This window comes from Myiozetetes cayanensis, unplaced genomic scaffold, assembly GCF_022539395.1.
Source record: "Myiozetetes cayanensis isolate MyiCay16 unplaced genomic scaffold, myiCay2020 scf18, whole genome shotgun sequence".
NCBI lineage: Eukaryota > Metazoa > Chordata > Aves > Passeriformes > Tyrannidae > Myiozetetes > Myiozetetes cayanensis.
Window position 1 is genome coordinate 4,803,786 of NW_026087389.1, and position 18,401 is coordinate 4,822,186.

The window sequence follows — 18,401 nt, forward strand, 5'->3', positions numbered from 1 at the left end:
TCCAGTGAGATGAAACTGCTGTAGAGTTCCCCAGAGTAAAGGTTGTGAATGCATCTCAGCTGTAGAAATTGGGAATCATTCCTAGGCTTAACATAAAAAAAAAAAACAGAACTCCTTGCACCACCCATAACTTATTTTCACTGTGTGTGTTATCTGTCTCAGTCTTGTGACTGCATGGAAGTGAAGTGTGGCATGAAAAGACTCCTGTGAGCATGGCTTTGCTACTACTGTGGGATTTGGCTGATGTGGCCATGGATGGGCATTCTTAATATAGGCAAGTCTGCTGTAATTTCTGGTAGTAAAAGCAGTAGAAGGTAAAAAGGAGGCCCACTGCAGGGCTTACATAATTTTGAAAGAGCCCTTGCATATTTTCTGTATCCTTTTTCTTCCTCCAGTGCTTCTTAGTATCCAGTGAATGGCAGGGAGGAGGGAGGGAAGGACCTGAATAAATGGAGTATTCTGGGATCCAAGGGCTCTGTTCGTGCCTGTTGCACCTTCCCAGGGAAATGGTGGGCCAATGTGTCAAATCCATTTGCAAGCAGCAGTATAAATTAAAGCTGGGGGATAAGCAGGTTAGAAGGTTAATGAGATGTCTGAACTTAATTGATTTTCCATACAAATTGGCTATAATGTCTTTTGTTTGCTTTTTTCCCCTCCTGGGATGCTGCCTTACAGCAGTTACGTGAACATAAAGAGTAGCAAAAGGGGTGGGGGGAGTCATGGATGTTTGGAAAACAGGGCTGGGAAACCTTGGTCGCGTTCCCAAGGGTGGGCTGGTGTGGGATTTTGGACAAAGTAAGGTAGCTCTGAATTAGGACCCTGCCCCCTCGTGTCTCCTGGGACTCAGTGCTGTGGACATCAGAGTGCCATGGCTGTCCTGCAGAGCTGAGCAATCCCAGGGTTCAAAGAAACCTCTTATTTAGATGATGTGCTGTACAGGCTAACCTGGGAAGACCAGTGGAGGAGGAGCTGTAATAGGGTGTTAAATGATTTCTAGGTCCCAAAGTTGTCAGGCAGTGTCCCCATCAGGGTGGCACTACTCTTCCTGTAGGCCTGTCCTAGCTTTAACATCTATAGGAGTGAAGCTGAAGGGGGAGGATGGCTTACTAAAGATGTTGACTTGATTCATCTGACTGGAAGTGCCTGACTTAACACTCAGATAAATGAGAAGATGCTCGGGCCGCCAATTTTTGTCTTTGTTTTCTGTGTAGATTTCCATTCCTATTGGGAATATATTTGAGTTACTTACTGGAGCCAACCTAGCTCAGAGGAGCTGAGATCCTTCCAGCTCACATGGTTCCTCAACAGTGCTGGTGTTGTGCAGTGTCCATTCCAGTCTGTGTTGGGTTCAGCTGAAGGTTCAGCTCAGGAGCAGCACCAGGCTCTGCCTTGCTGTGATCTGCCCAGCCAGCCCAGAGGAGTGGCACACCAGGAGAGGAGCCAACTTTGGAGATGCTCTTTGTCACTTCTTCCAAGCATGTCATGGGGAAGGAAAGATATTGTGTGTTTTGGTTACATGGCAATAAAAGTTACAGCTTTTCCTGAGGTCGTTTACTATGAGACCCTTGTGGTTAAATCACATTTTAGAATTTTCCTCTTGGATTATATACCAAAACATAAAGAATAAAACAGCACAATTTTTAAGGGGCTAATACTAGGTTTTGACTCATGTTCTGTTCATTCCTAACTGGAGTACCAGAGTGAAACAGTTTTTCTGCTGGACTTGAAAATTGATTGCAGAGTGAATGTGAAGGGCTGCCTGCAGACAACAGTTTCCATAAAGCAGCTGTATTTTGATTTAAGGGTTTCTGAGCAGCTGAGGTCAGTTGCAGAGCACGTGAGAGGTGAGGAAAGATCAAGGTTTTTAAAAGGACCACCGTGTCATCACAGGAAGGACCAATGGGAGGCTTGGGCTTGGCACCCCCACATCTATAACCAGACAAAGCAGCACATGCCATATGCTGCAAGATTGGTCAATACTTAAAAACTCCTTGCTGAGAACATGACTAAGCCAAGAGTCAAGGGCAGTAAGTAGGTCAGAGGACATTGTTTACAAGAGCCATGTCCTTATCTTGTGTACATCACCAGTGGTGTTGTACGACAATGTTTAGTTGTAGGAGCAATTCCTTGGCCAGCCTTGGAGCATGTATATCTCAGTTTTTGAACAGGCTAAGCAATTTGCATCCAATGTGATGGTGAAAAGCCACAGGCAGAGCTGCTATTGTTTGGTTGCAGCCATTTCAAAGCATTAAGCCTTCTTCTTGCCCCAAGTCATAACGCATCAGTGCTTTCAGCAATGGTTAACAGTTCTGTGGTTAAATGATATAGGTTAGAGGAAGAAGGGATTTTTGTTTTCTTTTGCTATTTAAAGCAACACAACAAACCATTAAACCATAGTTCCTTCAGAAGTCCAGTAATTTTTGAAAAACATAGAGTGCACATGGAATACATGTGAACTGTAATTTCGGTCCTTTGGTTTTTTTTGTGTAGTCTGTTTGCAGGGTGAAGTCAGGAAAGGATCTACTTTTGTGCAGTGGCCTCTCTGTTTAGAGACCAAGCTCTTGGTAGGTCAGCTGTACACAGAGCTGACAAGAGCTTCAGATTTTCTGCAGTTGTCAAAACTGCAGTGCAGAGGAAGGGGAATGCTGAAGGGGGAGAAGAAATGCAGTTCCACCAGGGTTATCTGTCGGTTTAAGAAGGCATTATAAAAACTATTGTCCAAGAGTGTTTGCCAGGATGCCCCAGAACTCAAATGTATGAAGGCCCAAACCACCAGAGTCCTTTCCTTCCTCTGCCAGGCCAGGATTGATCACTGCCATGCTCCTCTAGCTCAAAGCTGAATTTTTTCGAACCCTTTATAGGTACGTGTTGAGATTGTATGGTGGAGTTCTTGAGCCCAAAGAATCGTTTCATCCACTGCTTGCTGGTCTTGGAGAATGCAGGGGATCAATTACTGTGGTTATTGATCAGCAGTGATCAGTTCCAGTGGCCACAGCCTGGTCACCCTCTGCTGTGTGGCCGTGCCTTTGCTGTGGGAGATGGGCATCTAAAACCCTTTAATAAGTGTAAGAAATGTGGCCCTACAGTTTTTCTCATGCTAATGCCTCAGCTATCTTTAGTTCCTTTGAAAGAGAGTTCCATAGACTGGTTAATCTCCCCACATATAAATCTCTTTCATACAATTAATCCTTTTTTTTTTTTTTTTTTTTTTTCAGATCTCAGTGTAGGGGAGAGATGGGTTTAGAAACAAATCCATTTACCTCGTGTTGCATTGGAAACAAGCCCCTTGTACTTGAAAGCAGAAACAAAGCACATATACAGACACATTCTTCTGCATGTTCTTGGTTATTATTGCTGTATGGTGTCAAAGTAAAAGATTGCAGGGAATTGTTCTCTCTGCAAAAAACTTCCCAAGAAGGAGATTACTTTGAAGGGTTTTAATCCTGAAAATTATTATGGAAAGTCAAGGGACAGAAGATGCAAAATTGATGATGAAATCTTGACACTCTTGAAGAGAATGAGAATCTTAAGGCCAGAATTTTGCCTGGAGTTTTAAATAAGTATCTCCTTGGAATTCTATATTTATGTGCTTTTAGATATGTGAAATTGCAGTTTTACTGAAATACCAGTTCCCAGGTGCTCCAGCTTTATAAATAAATGATCTGGCTGATTTCTCCCCCCTCCCCCTTTGAAGTGAACCATAAGATTAGGAAACAGATACCTGGAATATTTCAATTATTTTTAAACAGTAGGTGAAACAGATCAGCAGAAGTTGTACATCCTTTCCCTTCTTTCCCAACAAGTCCTAGAAGGTCTTGGAGAGACATTAGAAGTATCTGGGGACAGAGACCACTTTGTCTAGTTTAGAGAGAAGTCTGCAAGTAATAAAAATAATCAGTGGCTATTTTGGGGAGTACTTTCACTCAAGTCAGCCTTCCCTGGCCCCGAGAACACAGCAGAGGCTGTTCCTTTTAGTCAGACCTTGTGGAGTAGTTTCACATGACCATGTTCAGTGCTCTCACTTGGGTTTAAGGCTCATAAGGGAGAGGTGGAGGATGAAGATGGAGTAGGGTTGCTTTAGAGCAGGAAGAAAACCCAGTCTGGAAAGGGGGACAAGAGTCTAGAATAAACCAGGGGGAAAAGGAGGAGAGCAGTGAGGCAGAGTCATTGCTCTGGACTGCGCTGGGCACTGCACAAAAGGCAGCTGCCATCCCAAACCTAGCCTTGGGCTGAGATCAGAGGACGTTGATGTATTTTATGTGACAAAACACCTCTAGAGGCATAGCAGTGCTAAATGTGTAGGTTACTGGGACACGGTTACTGCATCTGTCTGAACAGTCCTGCTTGGATGTTATGGAAGGCAGATGTACAGATGTTTGGTAACTGTTGTGCAAGAGCTGAGTCAAACTGGTAAGGAAAGCAGCTCCTATAAAGGTAAAATGGCTTAAATATCAAAAGATTAAAAAAAAAAAAAAAGGTAATGTTCATATTCAAGGTCTGTGACATGGTCTATCAAGCTTTTTGTTCCTGAAGGTGAAAGTGATGAAAAAATACGTGCCCAGAGCTTGGGAAACATCTCTGAACAGTGCCCAGGGCACAGAGCACAGCAGTTGTCTAATGATCTGGGGGCTTTCTCCTTCTTATTTTCTTCTGACACTTTTTCTTTATCTGTTAGTTTAGATGTCTGTCTCTAGTTTAGGAAACAAACTACAAAGCCCTCTGGATTGCAGACCATACAATTCAAGCATATTTAATTCCGACGCCGAGTTCCCTCTTGTGCATAATACCAAGGAAATGTCTTTGTTTGCAGGAATGCTGCCTGACAGCAGGGCCTGGTTAAAAGCAAATTTTAAATTACCTAGATCTTAATAATACTGTTTCAGTAACATGACTGCACCACATATGATAGCTGCACACGGAGCGGGAATGGGAAGCGTGGGAACTGAACAAGGATGTGCTGCAGTAGGAGTCTTTCTAATCAATACCATATTTCTCAATTTTACAGTAAAATAGACTGTGTTTCAAGTAACTTGTTCCTCCTCCACTGTCAAAAAAGCTTAGCAGAGAGTTCACAGAATCTAACATTTTAGCAGCTGAAACACAATTGGCATTTATTGTAAGGATACTTGTTAGTGGGATGGAGAGATGTGTATATGTTGGGTAGCTAATGTATTAGATTCTGAATGCCTGCACTTGGTTCATCCTTCTTGCTTTCAAAAAATATTTTCTAACTAGGTAACAGAAATTTTTCTAATTTTGCTGTTGTCTCTCTCACCTTGAAAATCAGTTACATCTTTATCTGATTTAGCAGTCTGCAGTCTTGTGCAGAGGAGAAAGTTTGGAGAAGGAACTTCTTCTAACCCCTTCTCCAGCCCCACCTGAATTTGCTTACATGGGAGGCAGAAATGGGAAGCTCCAGGAGGTGTCTGCTTGGCAGCCTCCAGGCTGATGCATTATCTGGCACAGAGTGAGTGGTTATGTGCTTATCTGTCAGTGCTTCCTAATGCTGACCGTGTGAGTCTGCCTCTCTTGGCAACAGCATAACTCTTTTTCCATGTTTTTACCTTCGTTGCGCTTACAAGAAAATCACTGTGAGGCTTGGATGTGAGGATCTGCTGGAAACCAGGGAGAGGAGACACCTGTTGCTGGGTTTCCCTGAAACAGAAGGTGGAATGAAGTTGACATCTAATTGTGTTGTGTTAGTTTAGGGCATTCAGGAGACACCAGCAAACTTGGACAGCTGTTTCTGTAGGCAAGAACGTGGGCCTGATAAACACATCAGTGTCAAGGCTTCTTCAGGTTATCACTTAGATGAGTTGATTGTCATTGGGGGAAGGAGAAGAAAACCAATGGGCTTTCTCAAGTTGACCTGACAGTGGGTGTGGGGAAGGTAAGAGGGTATGCGTGAATGCTGGGGGTTACTGGTTTGATGCAAGATCCTTCTCCCTTGCAATCCTTGCACCTCTTTAAAAGTATTGATGGCCACTGCTTCAGTAGTATGCACTTCCATGAAGATTTGTCGTGTTGTGCTACATTACTTCTTTTAGTGGTCTTTTGGGACGGGGTTTTCATGATTGTCCACCTCTAATGAGGAGAGGATGTGAGTCAAAGCCATGTGGGTACATGATGGGTTTGGAAGGGAGGGGAAGGGTCTTGAGGGGGTGTGTATAATCTAGATCCTTGTGTGGAAAATCAAACTGGAGGAAGGAGAAACCAGGAAGCAAAAATGGAAAAGGCTCTACTTTGGTATCTGGTGTATCAGATTTGTCAATTTGTCATTAAACAAGTTTCATAACAAATGTATTTGGAGAAATCTGTAGGGAAAGCTATTCAGTCAGGTGAAACTAAGTGCATTTTTAATACTGTTTTGGAGTACTTTGAGGGTATTTTGCAGCCTGGAGTTAATTTTGCTACTAACTTGGTTCCTTCCCCTTTGAGCACTGGGGAGCTGGTGCTTAGACTAATTTTAACTCCCTCATTCTCAGCCTGAATCTCTATTTTAAACCCAGCATTGATGCTTAATGATAGAAAGTTTTGTTAGCAGTGCTTTAACACCTTGTCTTTCACAAATTACACCCTGTCACAGCATCATACCCATTTTGGGGGGCAAGCTGCACCTCTTCTCCCTGTGTGAGAAATCCCTTTCCCTGCCCCAAACTGCTCCACAGTACTCGAACAGAGCCTGGGCTGTGCAGCAGCTGAGACACGAGAATGTTTATTCCAATACATCTGAGTGTGTCATCTTTACTCTCGTCTAAACCATCGCTGCGTGGGATTTCAGTGGCACCAGGAGTCAGGCTCCCACTTTGCTTTTCACAGTTGTTGCCTCCCGCTCTGCCGTGGAAGTGCGGGTTGTGCTGTGTGGCAGACTGTGCGTCTGGCACTTCCCCGGCAAAGTCGTACTTGTTTGGTTTTGTTTTTTGCATGCTAGTGGTGTTCTGTAGTCCTGCCTTAAAATAAAACGTTTTTTGGGGGAGGGGGGCGTGGATGGGAACCAAAACAAAACCAACAACCAAAGGAGTAAGAACAGCTAACCATGGGTGGGACTGAGCTGGGGAGAGCAGCCAGAGGAGGGACTGAGGCCAGCAGTGCTCAGTGAGCAGCGAGGGTGGAAATGCTGCAGGGAATGAACTGCCTGCCAGTGTATCCTTAGAAAGCTTCACCCAGCGAGTCCAGGTAGGTGGAAAGGCAACCTGAGGTTTGTAGTCTGGCCACTGCTATGCTTGGGGTGTGCAGTCCTGCTGCAGGCTTGGGGAGAAGAAATGTGTTTGCTTTTATGGCTCTGCGTAATCAGTCGGGAAAGATGTTGTGTCATTCCTTTCCCTTACTTGTGCAAAAACATGAGGGTAGGCTTGGGAGATGTGTTCTGTTCTCTCAGCTGAGACCTGAGCTGTGGAGGCTGCAGGGGGAGATGTGGCTGCCTGGAGCAGGGTGAGAGGCTGCAGCCTGGGACTCCTCTCCTCGGAGTTTACAGCACAACTCCCACATGATGAGTCTTTTAGAGATGTGCCTTATGAAGGAGCAGTGGTTGCAGGTTAAACCCCTACTTTGAGGTGCCAGAAGTTGCATTTAATTTCCTTTTTTTTTTTCTTTTTAATGTGCCAGTAATTTCTGTGGTTGCAGTCCAACCTTTTAAATCTTAGATACTTGGAGTCCCCGACTAACACTTAGATGTGTTGGCCTGGGCTGTAACAGCTAATCTTAAACAACAGTGGGCATACTTTACTCAATGATGGAGCTGTTTAGTGACTTTAAAGCACAGCAGGGAGGTAGTGAAGGTTACTGGGAGAGGAGGAAGGTCAGAGACTACAGTCTGACCTGGCTGTGTTGTCCTCCACAACCCTCCAGCTGCAGAGCAGTGGGACTTGGCCCTTACACACCTGGATTTTAGGTACAAGCTTTCCATGTGGCTTCACATCCTCAGGCTGCCAAGTGGGGCTGTGCAGAATTGCCAGGTGTAAAGAGGAAATGGCAAATGAAGCTATTTGCAAAAATTTAGATCCTGGTTCCTTTCTCACAGGACTAGTCTTGAAATCAGGAGGAGGAAATGGAGCCAAAGGTATGAACTTCAGTCATTTCCATTTAGAAGAACATACTGGTGGATCTAACACAGTGTCTACTGGTGGCACCACTGGCTGTGCTGCTGAGATGTTCCTGCAGCAGCCTGTTCACCCTGCTGCAAGGAATAGCCAAGTATATTGTTTTACACAATGAACTGGAGAGAGTAAGGGGAAAATGGGATATTTGATTCCTCTGAGCATTCTACAGGACAACAGGGCATGTGGTTTAAAATACACCTTATGTGTTTATGCTGTATTTGGTACTCAAGGGCTGTCACTGGTGCTTCACCAGGATGCCAAGGTCACACTGTGGTTAAAAGGGATTTTCCTGGCAATTTATCACCTGTGCCTGTCACCTTTGCAAAGCTTGTGTGAGTGAAAGCACCGTTCTGGGTACCATGTGACAGTAGTGCTGGGCCTCAGGGGGTGTCAGGGATGTGCTGCAGGAGGGTGTGTGAGTGCTGGACACAGAAGAGGGGGATCTCTGCCTGATGCCATCTCCAGCTGCTCCACACAGCACTTCCCAGTCTTCTACCCTGCAGCCATCAAATCCCACGGCCTCTCCCAGGCCCGGGGAAGGGGTTCAGGGCTGCTCTGCCTCCTGGGGCAGGCAGGAGTGGAAAGTCCTGTTGTAGAGAAAAAGATGTCTGATAACACTCCAGGTACTGCTCTGCCCAGAGCAGCTGATAAGCTTCTGGAAAAGAATAAAAGGTTTGAGAGGAGGAGGAGGTGGTGTCTGATGAGGAAGTTGGTAGTAGATGAATCATAACACCTGTGTGTAGTCTGCTTTCTTCCGCTCAGGCTAAGACAGTTGCTTTCAGCAGCAGTGCCCATCACCTCAGGCTGGAGGGACTTTGGCTTTTAAGGCTGCACATCACATTCAGTCCCTGCTGTCACTGGCTCTTGTGCAGGCTTTGGGCTCACGCAACTCGCACCACACCCCCTCTGAGCTCTGGATGTCCTGAGGTCAGTCCTGATGCTGGTTATCGTGTTGCTTTAGCATCATTTAACCCTCAGAAAAAGAAGGAAAGGCTCTTGGGAATTAGCTCATCTTAACTGGTTTCCTTATCCTGAGAAATTCTGCAAGGTTGCAACTCTGTACCTTCATTTGTGGAATGTGAGAGGTGGTCCCCAAGGCTTGTGACTTTGAATTCAGAGTTTAATTCTGTGTGGAATGCCAAAGATATTTGTGCACAGGGAGAAAAACCATGGAAAGTTAAAAACAAAGCAAAATCTGTTTTTCAGGAGTTGGGAAGATGTTCTTGAAATAATTCCATGGTTTAGTGGTCTCTTATGTGAGCTGCTTCTTGTAACTGGTGTAGAGTAAATGAGTTTAAGGGCTGCAATTCTGAGTCGAGGGGCTCTTTACAGCACAGGCCGGGGCTGCAAACAAACATCAAAGCAAGAGGGGGTTTGCACAGGGCAGTGAATTAAAAACCATGACAAATGTTGGATGGGGCCGAACCTGAAGGCAGGAGAACTCCTCAGTACAGTGCAAGGAGGAGTGATAGCACAGAGAGCTGAGGCAGCAGGTATGAGCCTGCTTTGGGGATACTCTGTGTTAGGGAATTCTTCAGATAAAAATCCCTGCCAGGCCCCAGGATGTTGGCTTGAAAAACGAGCAGAGTGTTTAAGGCAGAGCAGAGGCTTTGAAGCAGATTAATCTTGGGCCAGACATACTGACGGGATCCAAGGGGGTGGACTTTCTTTGTGACTTTGTGCAGTTCCTCAACATCAGCATCTCCCTCCTGGTGATGGGCCAGGGCTGTAAAACATATTTGTAACAGTGTCCGATTGTAACTGTGTCAGTTATCTTCTGGTTTACTGTGACTGTTTCTTTTGCTTGAAACTGTTTTGCTTTTTTTGTTTTATGTTTTTGTTTTGGGGTTTTTGTTTGTTTGGTTTGGGTGGGGTTTTGTTTTGGTTTTTTGTTTTGGTTTGGTTTTTTTCGGTACTACATCCTGATGGCCTGGTATTGTGCTTAAGTAAGGTGTTGGTTAAATCATGGCACCTTATTCTGTTGTGAGGAAGGACTCAGAGGGATTTGTTGATGGTGCTTTGTGCCCTTTTCAAGGGCAAAAAGTTCTGAAAGTTTTGTTTGCCTTTTCGCTGTGTAATTAATTTCAAGCCATCTGTGACACCCATGTCCAATCCGAGGATGGGGCAAGATAGGTAGAAAAATTTAATTAAATTCGAATTTGATGCTGTCCAGTAAATTCTCAGTACTGATATGACACGAATACAACATTATCAATGGCTTCATTACCATAAATCATAGGTTCTTTTCTTACAGGACACTTTTTTACCTGCAAGAACCTCCTGGCATTGGTTACAGCTACCCTTTTGTCTAAATGCAGTTTAGAGTAACCATTTACTGGGATAAATGTGTCCACTAGTGGAATTTAATTATATTGATTAGCAGGGGACAAAATCAGTTGTCATGTCCTTGCTTTTAGTGAAAAGCAGCAGCAAGGGGAGAGCTTTCAGGCTCCGCTCCTGGGATTAGAATCCAAGCTGTTTGTGTGAGCTGGGCAGGAATGTGCTGATATTTACCCAAATTTTGAAGAAGACACTTAATGGAGGAATGTGCTCTGCATGCTCACCATTCCACCAGGGAATTCTGCATATAAAACAAACCTCAAGCAAATATTTAGAGGGCTGGGGTGGGGGCGGGGGGGGTTGCTTCAGAAGAACAGCATGTCCTCCAGATTTTAGAGAGAGTAACTCATCCCCATTTATTCAGTTGTTTCTTGTCCTCTCTGCAAGCTCCATCCCAACCAATGCTGCTGCCTGGGTGGTTACAATAATCCTCTTTATTTCATTTTAATGCGTGTCTGTGTGAATACCTGATATTCAGAATGGGATTAGGAGAGATGAATTGCTGCTGAAATTGGTAATAACAGAAAGCAAACCTGTCTGACAGCATCTGCCCTGTGATCTTCAGAGAGCAGGTAAAAGGATCCTTAATTAACTTTTTGCCAGGGTGGGGTATGGTTTTTGTGAAGAATTCATTTCGGGAAGTTGCAGCATGAATTGTTGCTGCCTGACTTAGAATAGCCTAATGAATTGCCATAAATTAGCTCCTAGCCCATAGGGAATACCGGGTGTAAGGAAAAAGAGCTGGAAGGTTTGCTCTAGGCTGAAGGGAGGCAGCTGACTCAGAGAAACTTGTTAAAGGTAATACAAGTGTGTGGTGGTTCTCAACTGTTGTCAAAACATTTTCAGAAGCTCTTTGCACTGCTCCTGTTTGGCTTTTCTGCCTCCTGTCTCCGTGAATCACCTCCAAGCCTTGCAAAACCTCTGGTGCAGGCGTGATGTGCTTGTCACAGATCCCAGGCCAGTTACTCAGTGAATATTTTATCTGACTTGTGTCTTGGATTGCTGCAGTTTCCTTATTAAAAACTAGTTGAGTGATGGAAAATGGGAGGGCATTATAAAGCAATATAGAATTAAATATTTATCTGGGGACTAAATCCATGGAAGAAGCATGGGGTGGATGGAGAGCAAGTTTGGAAAAGCAAAGGCAGGAAGGGTCCCAAGATGAGTGTCCCTCTGTATTGTCATACTGGAGATGGATCTGGGTGGCCTTACACTGGTGGGACAGAATGAGTCAGAGACACTTTGCTTCCCAAGAAATCACTGTCTCAAAGCAAGGTACTCCTCTTCCCAGACAATAAAACCACAGGGGGTTATTTGAATGGGAGGCAACAAGTACCTTTAACTCAGTACAATTGCCTGGGAGGGTTAACAAGCCTGATGTTTGTGATTGAGTGCCTTCTGTGCTGCTATCTTGGTGCACCATGAAATTCTTGTGCTTCTCATGTTAAACGCCCTTTCACCTTGGCCACTGCGAAGGTGATGAAATCTTCATACAAAATTTAAAGTCTCAAGTGAAGCCTGTAGAAATTATCTGAATTGATTGGGTAGTTTAATATCCCATCTCCAACAGCAGGAGATACCAGCTCCTTCAGGAGCTGATCTATCAGAAGTGCTGTGTGTGCTGGGATGGTTTTTCCCAAAAAGTTATTTCTCAACTCAGTTAGAAACTGGCTTGTGTCCAGAAGTATCCAAGTGACTTTAAGTCCTGGTAAAACTCCAATTTACTTAGACCTTGCTCAGGAAAAAGGCCAAATATTGTCATGCCTTTATGCTTTGGAGGTGCAAGAATTTAATCATCTGTGTGTTTGGCTTGCTGGAGGAAGTCTGAATTCCTGAATTCAGGGAGGTGGAAAAAAAGGCTGTAGCATAAATTAAACATAGCTGGTATTTCTAAAGGCATGGTGTTCTTGACTGAATGGTTTTAATCAGCATCATTTAAATACTGTCATTGCTTTGCAAACAAAGTCCTAGTTGGCTCACAGAAGTAGTGAAAAACTAAACTAGGCAATATCCCTGCCAGGGTAGTCTTATCTTCCCAATTTGGTTTCTGTCTGTGCACACAAGTAGAAGGAAATTGGTGCATGTGGAGGAGGAGGTAAGGGGAGCAGTTTTGCATGAATATGGAGGTGTCTGTCCAGAAAGCAGCTGCCTGTCTGCAAAAGGGTTTGAGGCTCCACTTCTGGAAATAGCCCCGGGCACCTCCTGGTTTTTGCTGTGCAAGTTTTTTGGGTTTAAGCATGTTGTGAGCAGGGAGAGTCTGGTTTGAAACAGTTGGGCAGAAACGTGGAACCCCCTCAGGTATATCTTAAAAGATTCATTTAAAGAAGAGAAATTGCTAACATAAAGCTGTTTGGTGTGTTCTCTAAATGCATGCACAGCTCTGCAGTGTAAACTACTTCTTCTACCCTTGTTTTGACAGTCTCTGCATGAGAACCCGGGTGCCTCACAAAGCCATTGAGTTAGGCAGGGAGATGTACTTGAGCTCACTCTTCCTGTGGCTCTACTGCTTGCTCAGAAATAAATGGGAAGATGGCAAATCCTGGAGGAGAGGTGTTACCAGGAGATAGGGCTCATTGACCTCCCCCTGTGGCCTTGGAGGTGGGTGCTGCATTCCCTGGCAGGCAAGCCTTGGCTTGCTCTCCTTGGGGATCCCAGCACTCCCAGGGGTGTTGGCAGTGTGTTCCCTGGCCATGTGAGATGGGTGCAGCTCCTGGATCCGAGAGGGGTGAAGCAGGAGGTTGGAATGATTTGGTGCTGCGTGGAATGACTGCCAATAGCAGGGGGGATGGAGCAGGAGGAATCCCCGTGTCTGGTGCTGAGCTGGCAGGCTGGTGCTTGTGCTGCCCTGGGGCTGCAGTCAATCCTAGCTCTGAACAACAGACATGGTGGCCTCGGTCCTCTTCTGCCAAATGAGAAAGGATGAAGCCCTGAGAACCCTCTGAGAAAGGATGAAGCCCTGAACTTTCTGACAGTACCTTTCACTACCTCAGTTTAAAGGTAATTTAACAGGCAAACACCTCCCACTGGTGTGTCTGAGGTGAAGGTGCCCAGCACAGCCACTCCACGGGGTGTGCAGGAACATCCCTGTGAGCAGGAATAACTGCATGGCTGACCTCCAGGAATTCCCACGGATCCAGCTGCTTTTGCAGGCAGTTGTGTTGGTTGCACAGCCTTGTGTGTAAGCAGACTGTCATCTTCTCGTGCCCCTGTATTTCTGAAAGCTGATCACTGAATGCCTGGTAGTGTTAAATGGAGTATTAATTCTCAAGGCTTTCCAGGCACATCAATGCTGTTGTGCAGGGATGTGTGCCAAGGTGTTCCCATTCAAGCTGTTAGTGAAATCTGACCCTGTTTGGAGCTGTCTAGCTTTCAGGGTTGCTCTGAACCAACGAACCTGGGCTGCTACTTAAATATAAAGGCTGCTTAATCCAGAGTTTTCTGCTAAAGAAAATCTAAACCAGCTCCAAAATAACCCTAGAAAAAGTGATGCTACTGCTTTGAGGGACCAGAAGAAATATGACAGACCAGTGTCTGTGCCTTTGCTAAATTACACAGGGAGCAGGAAAACTGTCTTTTGCTGATGCTTCTGTGAGTTATGACCACATTATCCTGGTGCTCATGTGGTGCCAGGCATGGCAAGTGCAGCTGTGGGGATACAGCCTCTTTAGTGGCTCTGCTGTTCTGCAGTGATCCACTCACTGGAAATACTCCCCTATATTTTTCTTGCTGCTTACAATCTTTGCTCTGGTGTGGCTCCTTGTTTTAGGCACTCTGTTTTGGTGACTGTCACAAGGTATTTTCAGAATAATCTGCCTCCTCTCGTCCTGCACCATCCCCATCCCCCATCATGATGTGGTCTTTGGCTCTTTTCATGGGTGTTTTGCTTCCTGCATTGCTGAGACAAAGGAAAACTCACCTTCTGTAGGCTGGTTTTGGGCCAAGCCTGCCTTATTTAAAATTGGTGTGGGCACTTGCCAAAAAGGAGTCCCAAGTCACAGTGTTTGAATTACCATGGCACTGCCACTGGCTGTAAATGGGCAGAGTGAAAACATACAGAAAACGAGTTTTATACTTTCATATCTAGCTGTGGATTTACATGATGTGAAAGTTTATAGCCATGCCATGGAAACCAGCTTGGGTAGGTATGATATGTTCCCAGGGAGGTCTCTGCCAAGGGCAGGTACAAGAGCAGCATCCTGCCTGCATTTCTTGGGCTGCTGGCAGGGAAAAGCAGCAAGGTCACTGATTTTCCCAAAAGGGTCGTGTTTTATGAGGATGTTTGTGGCACATGTTCTCCTCGTGTCAGTGGAAATAAAGAGCAGGTCAGCCCTCTGCTGAGGTCTCCTTGGCCAGGGAGCAGTGTCTGTGCACAGGATGGTGCAGGGAAGGAGGGGAGAGAGGGGCTCTGGGTTTGCAGGGCATGTCCAAAAAAGCATTTCATAGCCCCTTTCCTTCCTTTAGGATAAGGTAAGGAATATAAGCAGCAGACAAATCCTGGAGCTGTGTTGTTATTAAAGGGCTGGATGTGTTTGTTGTGACGGAAAGCTCATTGCTGCTCTGATTTGTTGCTAATAAGGGTCCTTTCCCTGGCAGGTACATAGGTCACTGTGGCAGGAAACAAGGAACATGCTGCTGCTGTAGGAAATGTACTTCTTGTTCTTATACTCTGTCTTCTGGACATCTGTGGCTGTCTGCACTGGGGATTCAACATTTCAGACCCTTTTTCCCATTTTGGAGGGTGAGTGCCTGGCCCAGATGGATGAGCACCCTAAGAGGGGACTAGGTGTTGTCCGCTCTGGCTCCCACACAACCTCATTGGGAACAACTGGAATCCCCCCTGCTTTGGACAGTTTGTGACATTCACTTGCTGCTGTACCTCATCCCCAGCTCTTTGTGGCAGTTGTACTGTCTTCCCCCTGATTTGCAAAGGGGTAGGCTTTTGTTTTCCCCTCTGGAGAGCAGCCTTGTATCCCCAGGAGCCCTGCCTGGTTTGCCCGGGCTGTGCCTTAAACATCCCTTGTTTAAAAGACATTGCAATAAATATTTCATTTTCAGCAGTGAAAACAGCTCCATACCTTGCACCTGTAGTGAGAGCAGTGGTAAACTATTTCACAGTGTGCCACCAAGGTGAGCAAATGCCATTCCTTCTGGGATCCCAGCTCCTGGATCCGTGCATGCCTCGGCAGGAGCACGGCGAGCGTTCGCTGCCACCGTCTTTGTTCCTGGTTTATTGGACCTGTCTAACAGCAGAGCTGGGATTTGCTCTGCCATGGTTTCTTCTGCCTGTTTAATACAGGTGCTTGTGGGCATCTAATAATCAAACCCAGAATGAAATGCATGAGAAGGTGAGGCTGCCAACGGGAGATGTACGAGCTTTCAGCTGTGTCTGCGAGGGATTCGCATCCCTGGGGATTGCATCTTCATAAAGGCTGGATTTGTTGATGGCACAACAGAGACATAATTACAGGTCTGTTCTCTGTCACAGCTGTGCTGTCCTCTTGTATAGACCAGGCATAAATTTGGGGTTCCCAGGGGAAAATCTGTGTAATTATGTGTGTGTGTGTATTTTAATGTTACCCACGTAAGTGAAAATGAAGAATTTCCCATCTTTCTGCTCTCTATCACATGTCAAGCCTGCCCTGCTCCTTTGCCAGTAGCTGTGGATTTTTAATACTTCATTTTAAATTTTTCTTTCCCCTCTCCAATTTGATGTTCTCTATTTCTGAACTTTAGAGGGTGCCTTTTTCTAGGTCAAAGCAGCAGGATTTGTATTTCTTGCTCATTGCATCTGCATGTCTCACAAGTCACAAGTCATCTGATGCCTTTTCCCCCCAAAAAAAAGTATTTTTAAAAAGGGTCATGTAACAAAATTTCCTGCAGTAAAGATGGTTTTAAATAGAAGCCCCCCTTGGAGCTACTGAACCTCAAAGCATAGTGCCACCCAAGGCTGTAAAATAAGGAGGTGGGGTGGGATGTAAATCTCCATGTTAAATCACAGTAAAACCAGAGTCCCTTGAGTATCTCTAATGCTTTGTGATGGATGAGAACTTCCTAAAATAGGCATTTGGATATTTTTTTTTTTTTTTGAAAGGACTTTGTGTCACTGTGCGGTTGCTGACAGTGATGCAGAAAAGGAATACAGGGAGTGAGCTCTTCCCTTGCTTTCCTTCTTCTGTTAGAGGAAGAGAATAAATAGTATTTTGGATTCATATGCCATGTTTCTTACTGGGGCAAATGTTTTAAAACATCTGGCAGCAGGTGTGGAGCCTGACTGCAGTTGTCCCATTGTGGCTGTGCAGAGAACCTGGTTGGATTTCTGTGAAGCCACTCAGGACAGAAAATGGGGATGGAGCTCAGAGTACCACCTTCCCAGGGGCTGCGCTCACAGGAGCATTTTACTGCAGTGCAGAAAAAGAGGGACTGGATTTGAACCAGTGGTACAAATTCTTCCACACTGAACTGCTGTGTGTGTGCCTGTGACATGTGATGAACACAGCCAGGGCTCTGCAAGTGGAGTTAATGGATTGGAGTGAGGCGTTATGGTTCACCTGAAATGGGACTCAGACCATGTAATACCTTCACATAACCAGTATGCTTGGTATTGAATTCCCAGGTCTACCTGAAGAAGCCATTGGAAAGATTTGAATTCTTCAGAATACGGTAAAAATGTTAATGATAGGCAATACAGCAGCATAGGCAAAGTGCTGTGTCTTGGTGCTTACTAAGTTGGTGGAAAATAAACAGCTTGAACATGCATGTCAAGTCCTAGAGAGGTTGAGATGCCCAATTTTCTAAGCTATTCAACAAAGTGCTGCATCAAAGAGTCCCTTGTCACAGTGTGTGCCCTGAATTCATGTGGAATTAGTAGTGGAAAATGAAGTCATTTTCATTGACTGGAAAGTGGCCAGACAGGGGAGTGTGGACCACAGAGCTTTGAGAACTTCAGGTAGAGAGAACCAAACTTGGCTGTCACTCATCAAACTTACAGGAGATTTAGAATGCAGGCCCTGGTTCCATTGAAATTAAAATGTGCAAGCTTTTGTTCCTTATGGAAAACAGGGAAAACTTTCTACTGTGACAACAGGAGCCTGTGTGTGTGTAGGTGTCATTTACATAATGCACCATATCAGGACATCTACTAAATCAAAACTGGCATCCTCAGCTGCAGTCAGCCACCTTATTTTCTGCTATAAATAATAAATACTTTTTTATTATTAGTTATTTCTGTGAAAGTAGTCCCTTTGGGGAAAACTGATCAAGGCCATATCCAGGGTCTTGAAGCTTTTAATGTGTTTTCCAGCTGGGATGCTTTGTCTGCTGTGCTGGTCCTCAAGCTCTGGCTGGCAATGGCACAGCTAAAGGTGAGCTGTGCTCCTGCCAGAGTGACACAGCTCTAGTGCAGGGAGTCACCCTGTGAAGCTGTGAGGGACTTGGTTTGTGTCACATCTCGTGCTAAGGACTGGAGAAATCCGTGCTCAACTTCCCACCCATTGCTTCTAGTGGGACAGCAGTAACCTGAAACACCCTCACTTTGCCTGTGTCAGGTATGTTTTGTCCTTTGAGACTCTTGAAAGGATCATTATTTGGTTGGAGTTTGGTCTGTGAGGATTCACTGATGTTTGTAAAGCAATCTGTGATCTGTTACTAAGATGAAATCATCTTTTCTTACAGCTGTGAAAATGTAACTGGTGCTGAGTTTGAAAGCAATAAAGCTTTTGCCAGGAAAGATTTCCCTGACTCTGTTCTGAGGATAAATTACTTCTTAGGAGGACTCTATTACGATGGGGTCATGTGGGTAGGAAGACTCATGACTGGTGCTGCATCAGGCTGAGAAATCAGAGGTGCTTGAAGGTACAGCAATTTTAAACACAGTTCTTGGAGGGAAGTTGTGGTGTTAGCTGGTGGCTCTTGCTGAGAGGCAGTTTGAGGCCTTTAAGATGTCATTTAAGTGCCAGGTTTCAT

The 18,401-nt window shown here is 45.1% G+C and overlaps 1 protein-coding gene across 2 annotated transcripts in view; it reads left to right on the forward strand.

The window, feature by feature from the left end:
* Positions 1 to 7,132: 7,132 nt before the first annotated feature.
* The window catches only part of FRMD4B (FERM domain containing 4B), a 118,384-nt gene continuing 107,115 nt past the window's right edge, over positions 7,133 to 18,401 (forward strand). Inside the window, exon 1 of one of the 2 annotated variants that reach the window (XM_050313153.1) lies at positions 7,133 to 7,176. The gene's annotated coding sequence lies outside the window, so the exon portion shown is untranslated. Of the gene's footprint in view, positions 7,177 to 10,896; positions 11,012 to 18,401 lie in introns of those variants that run through there. The other variant, XM_050313152.1, reaches the window with a different exon arrangement.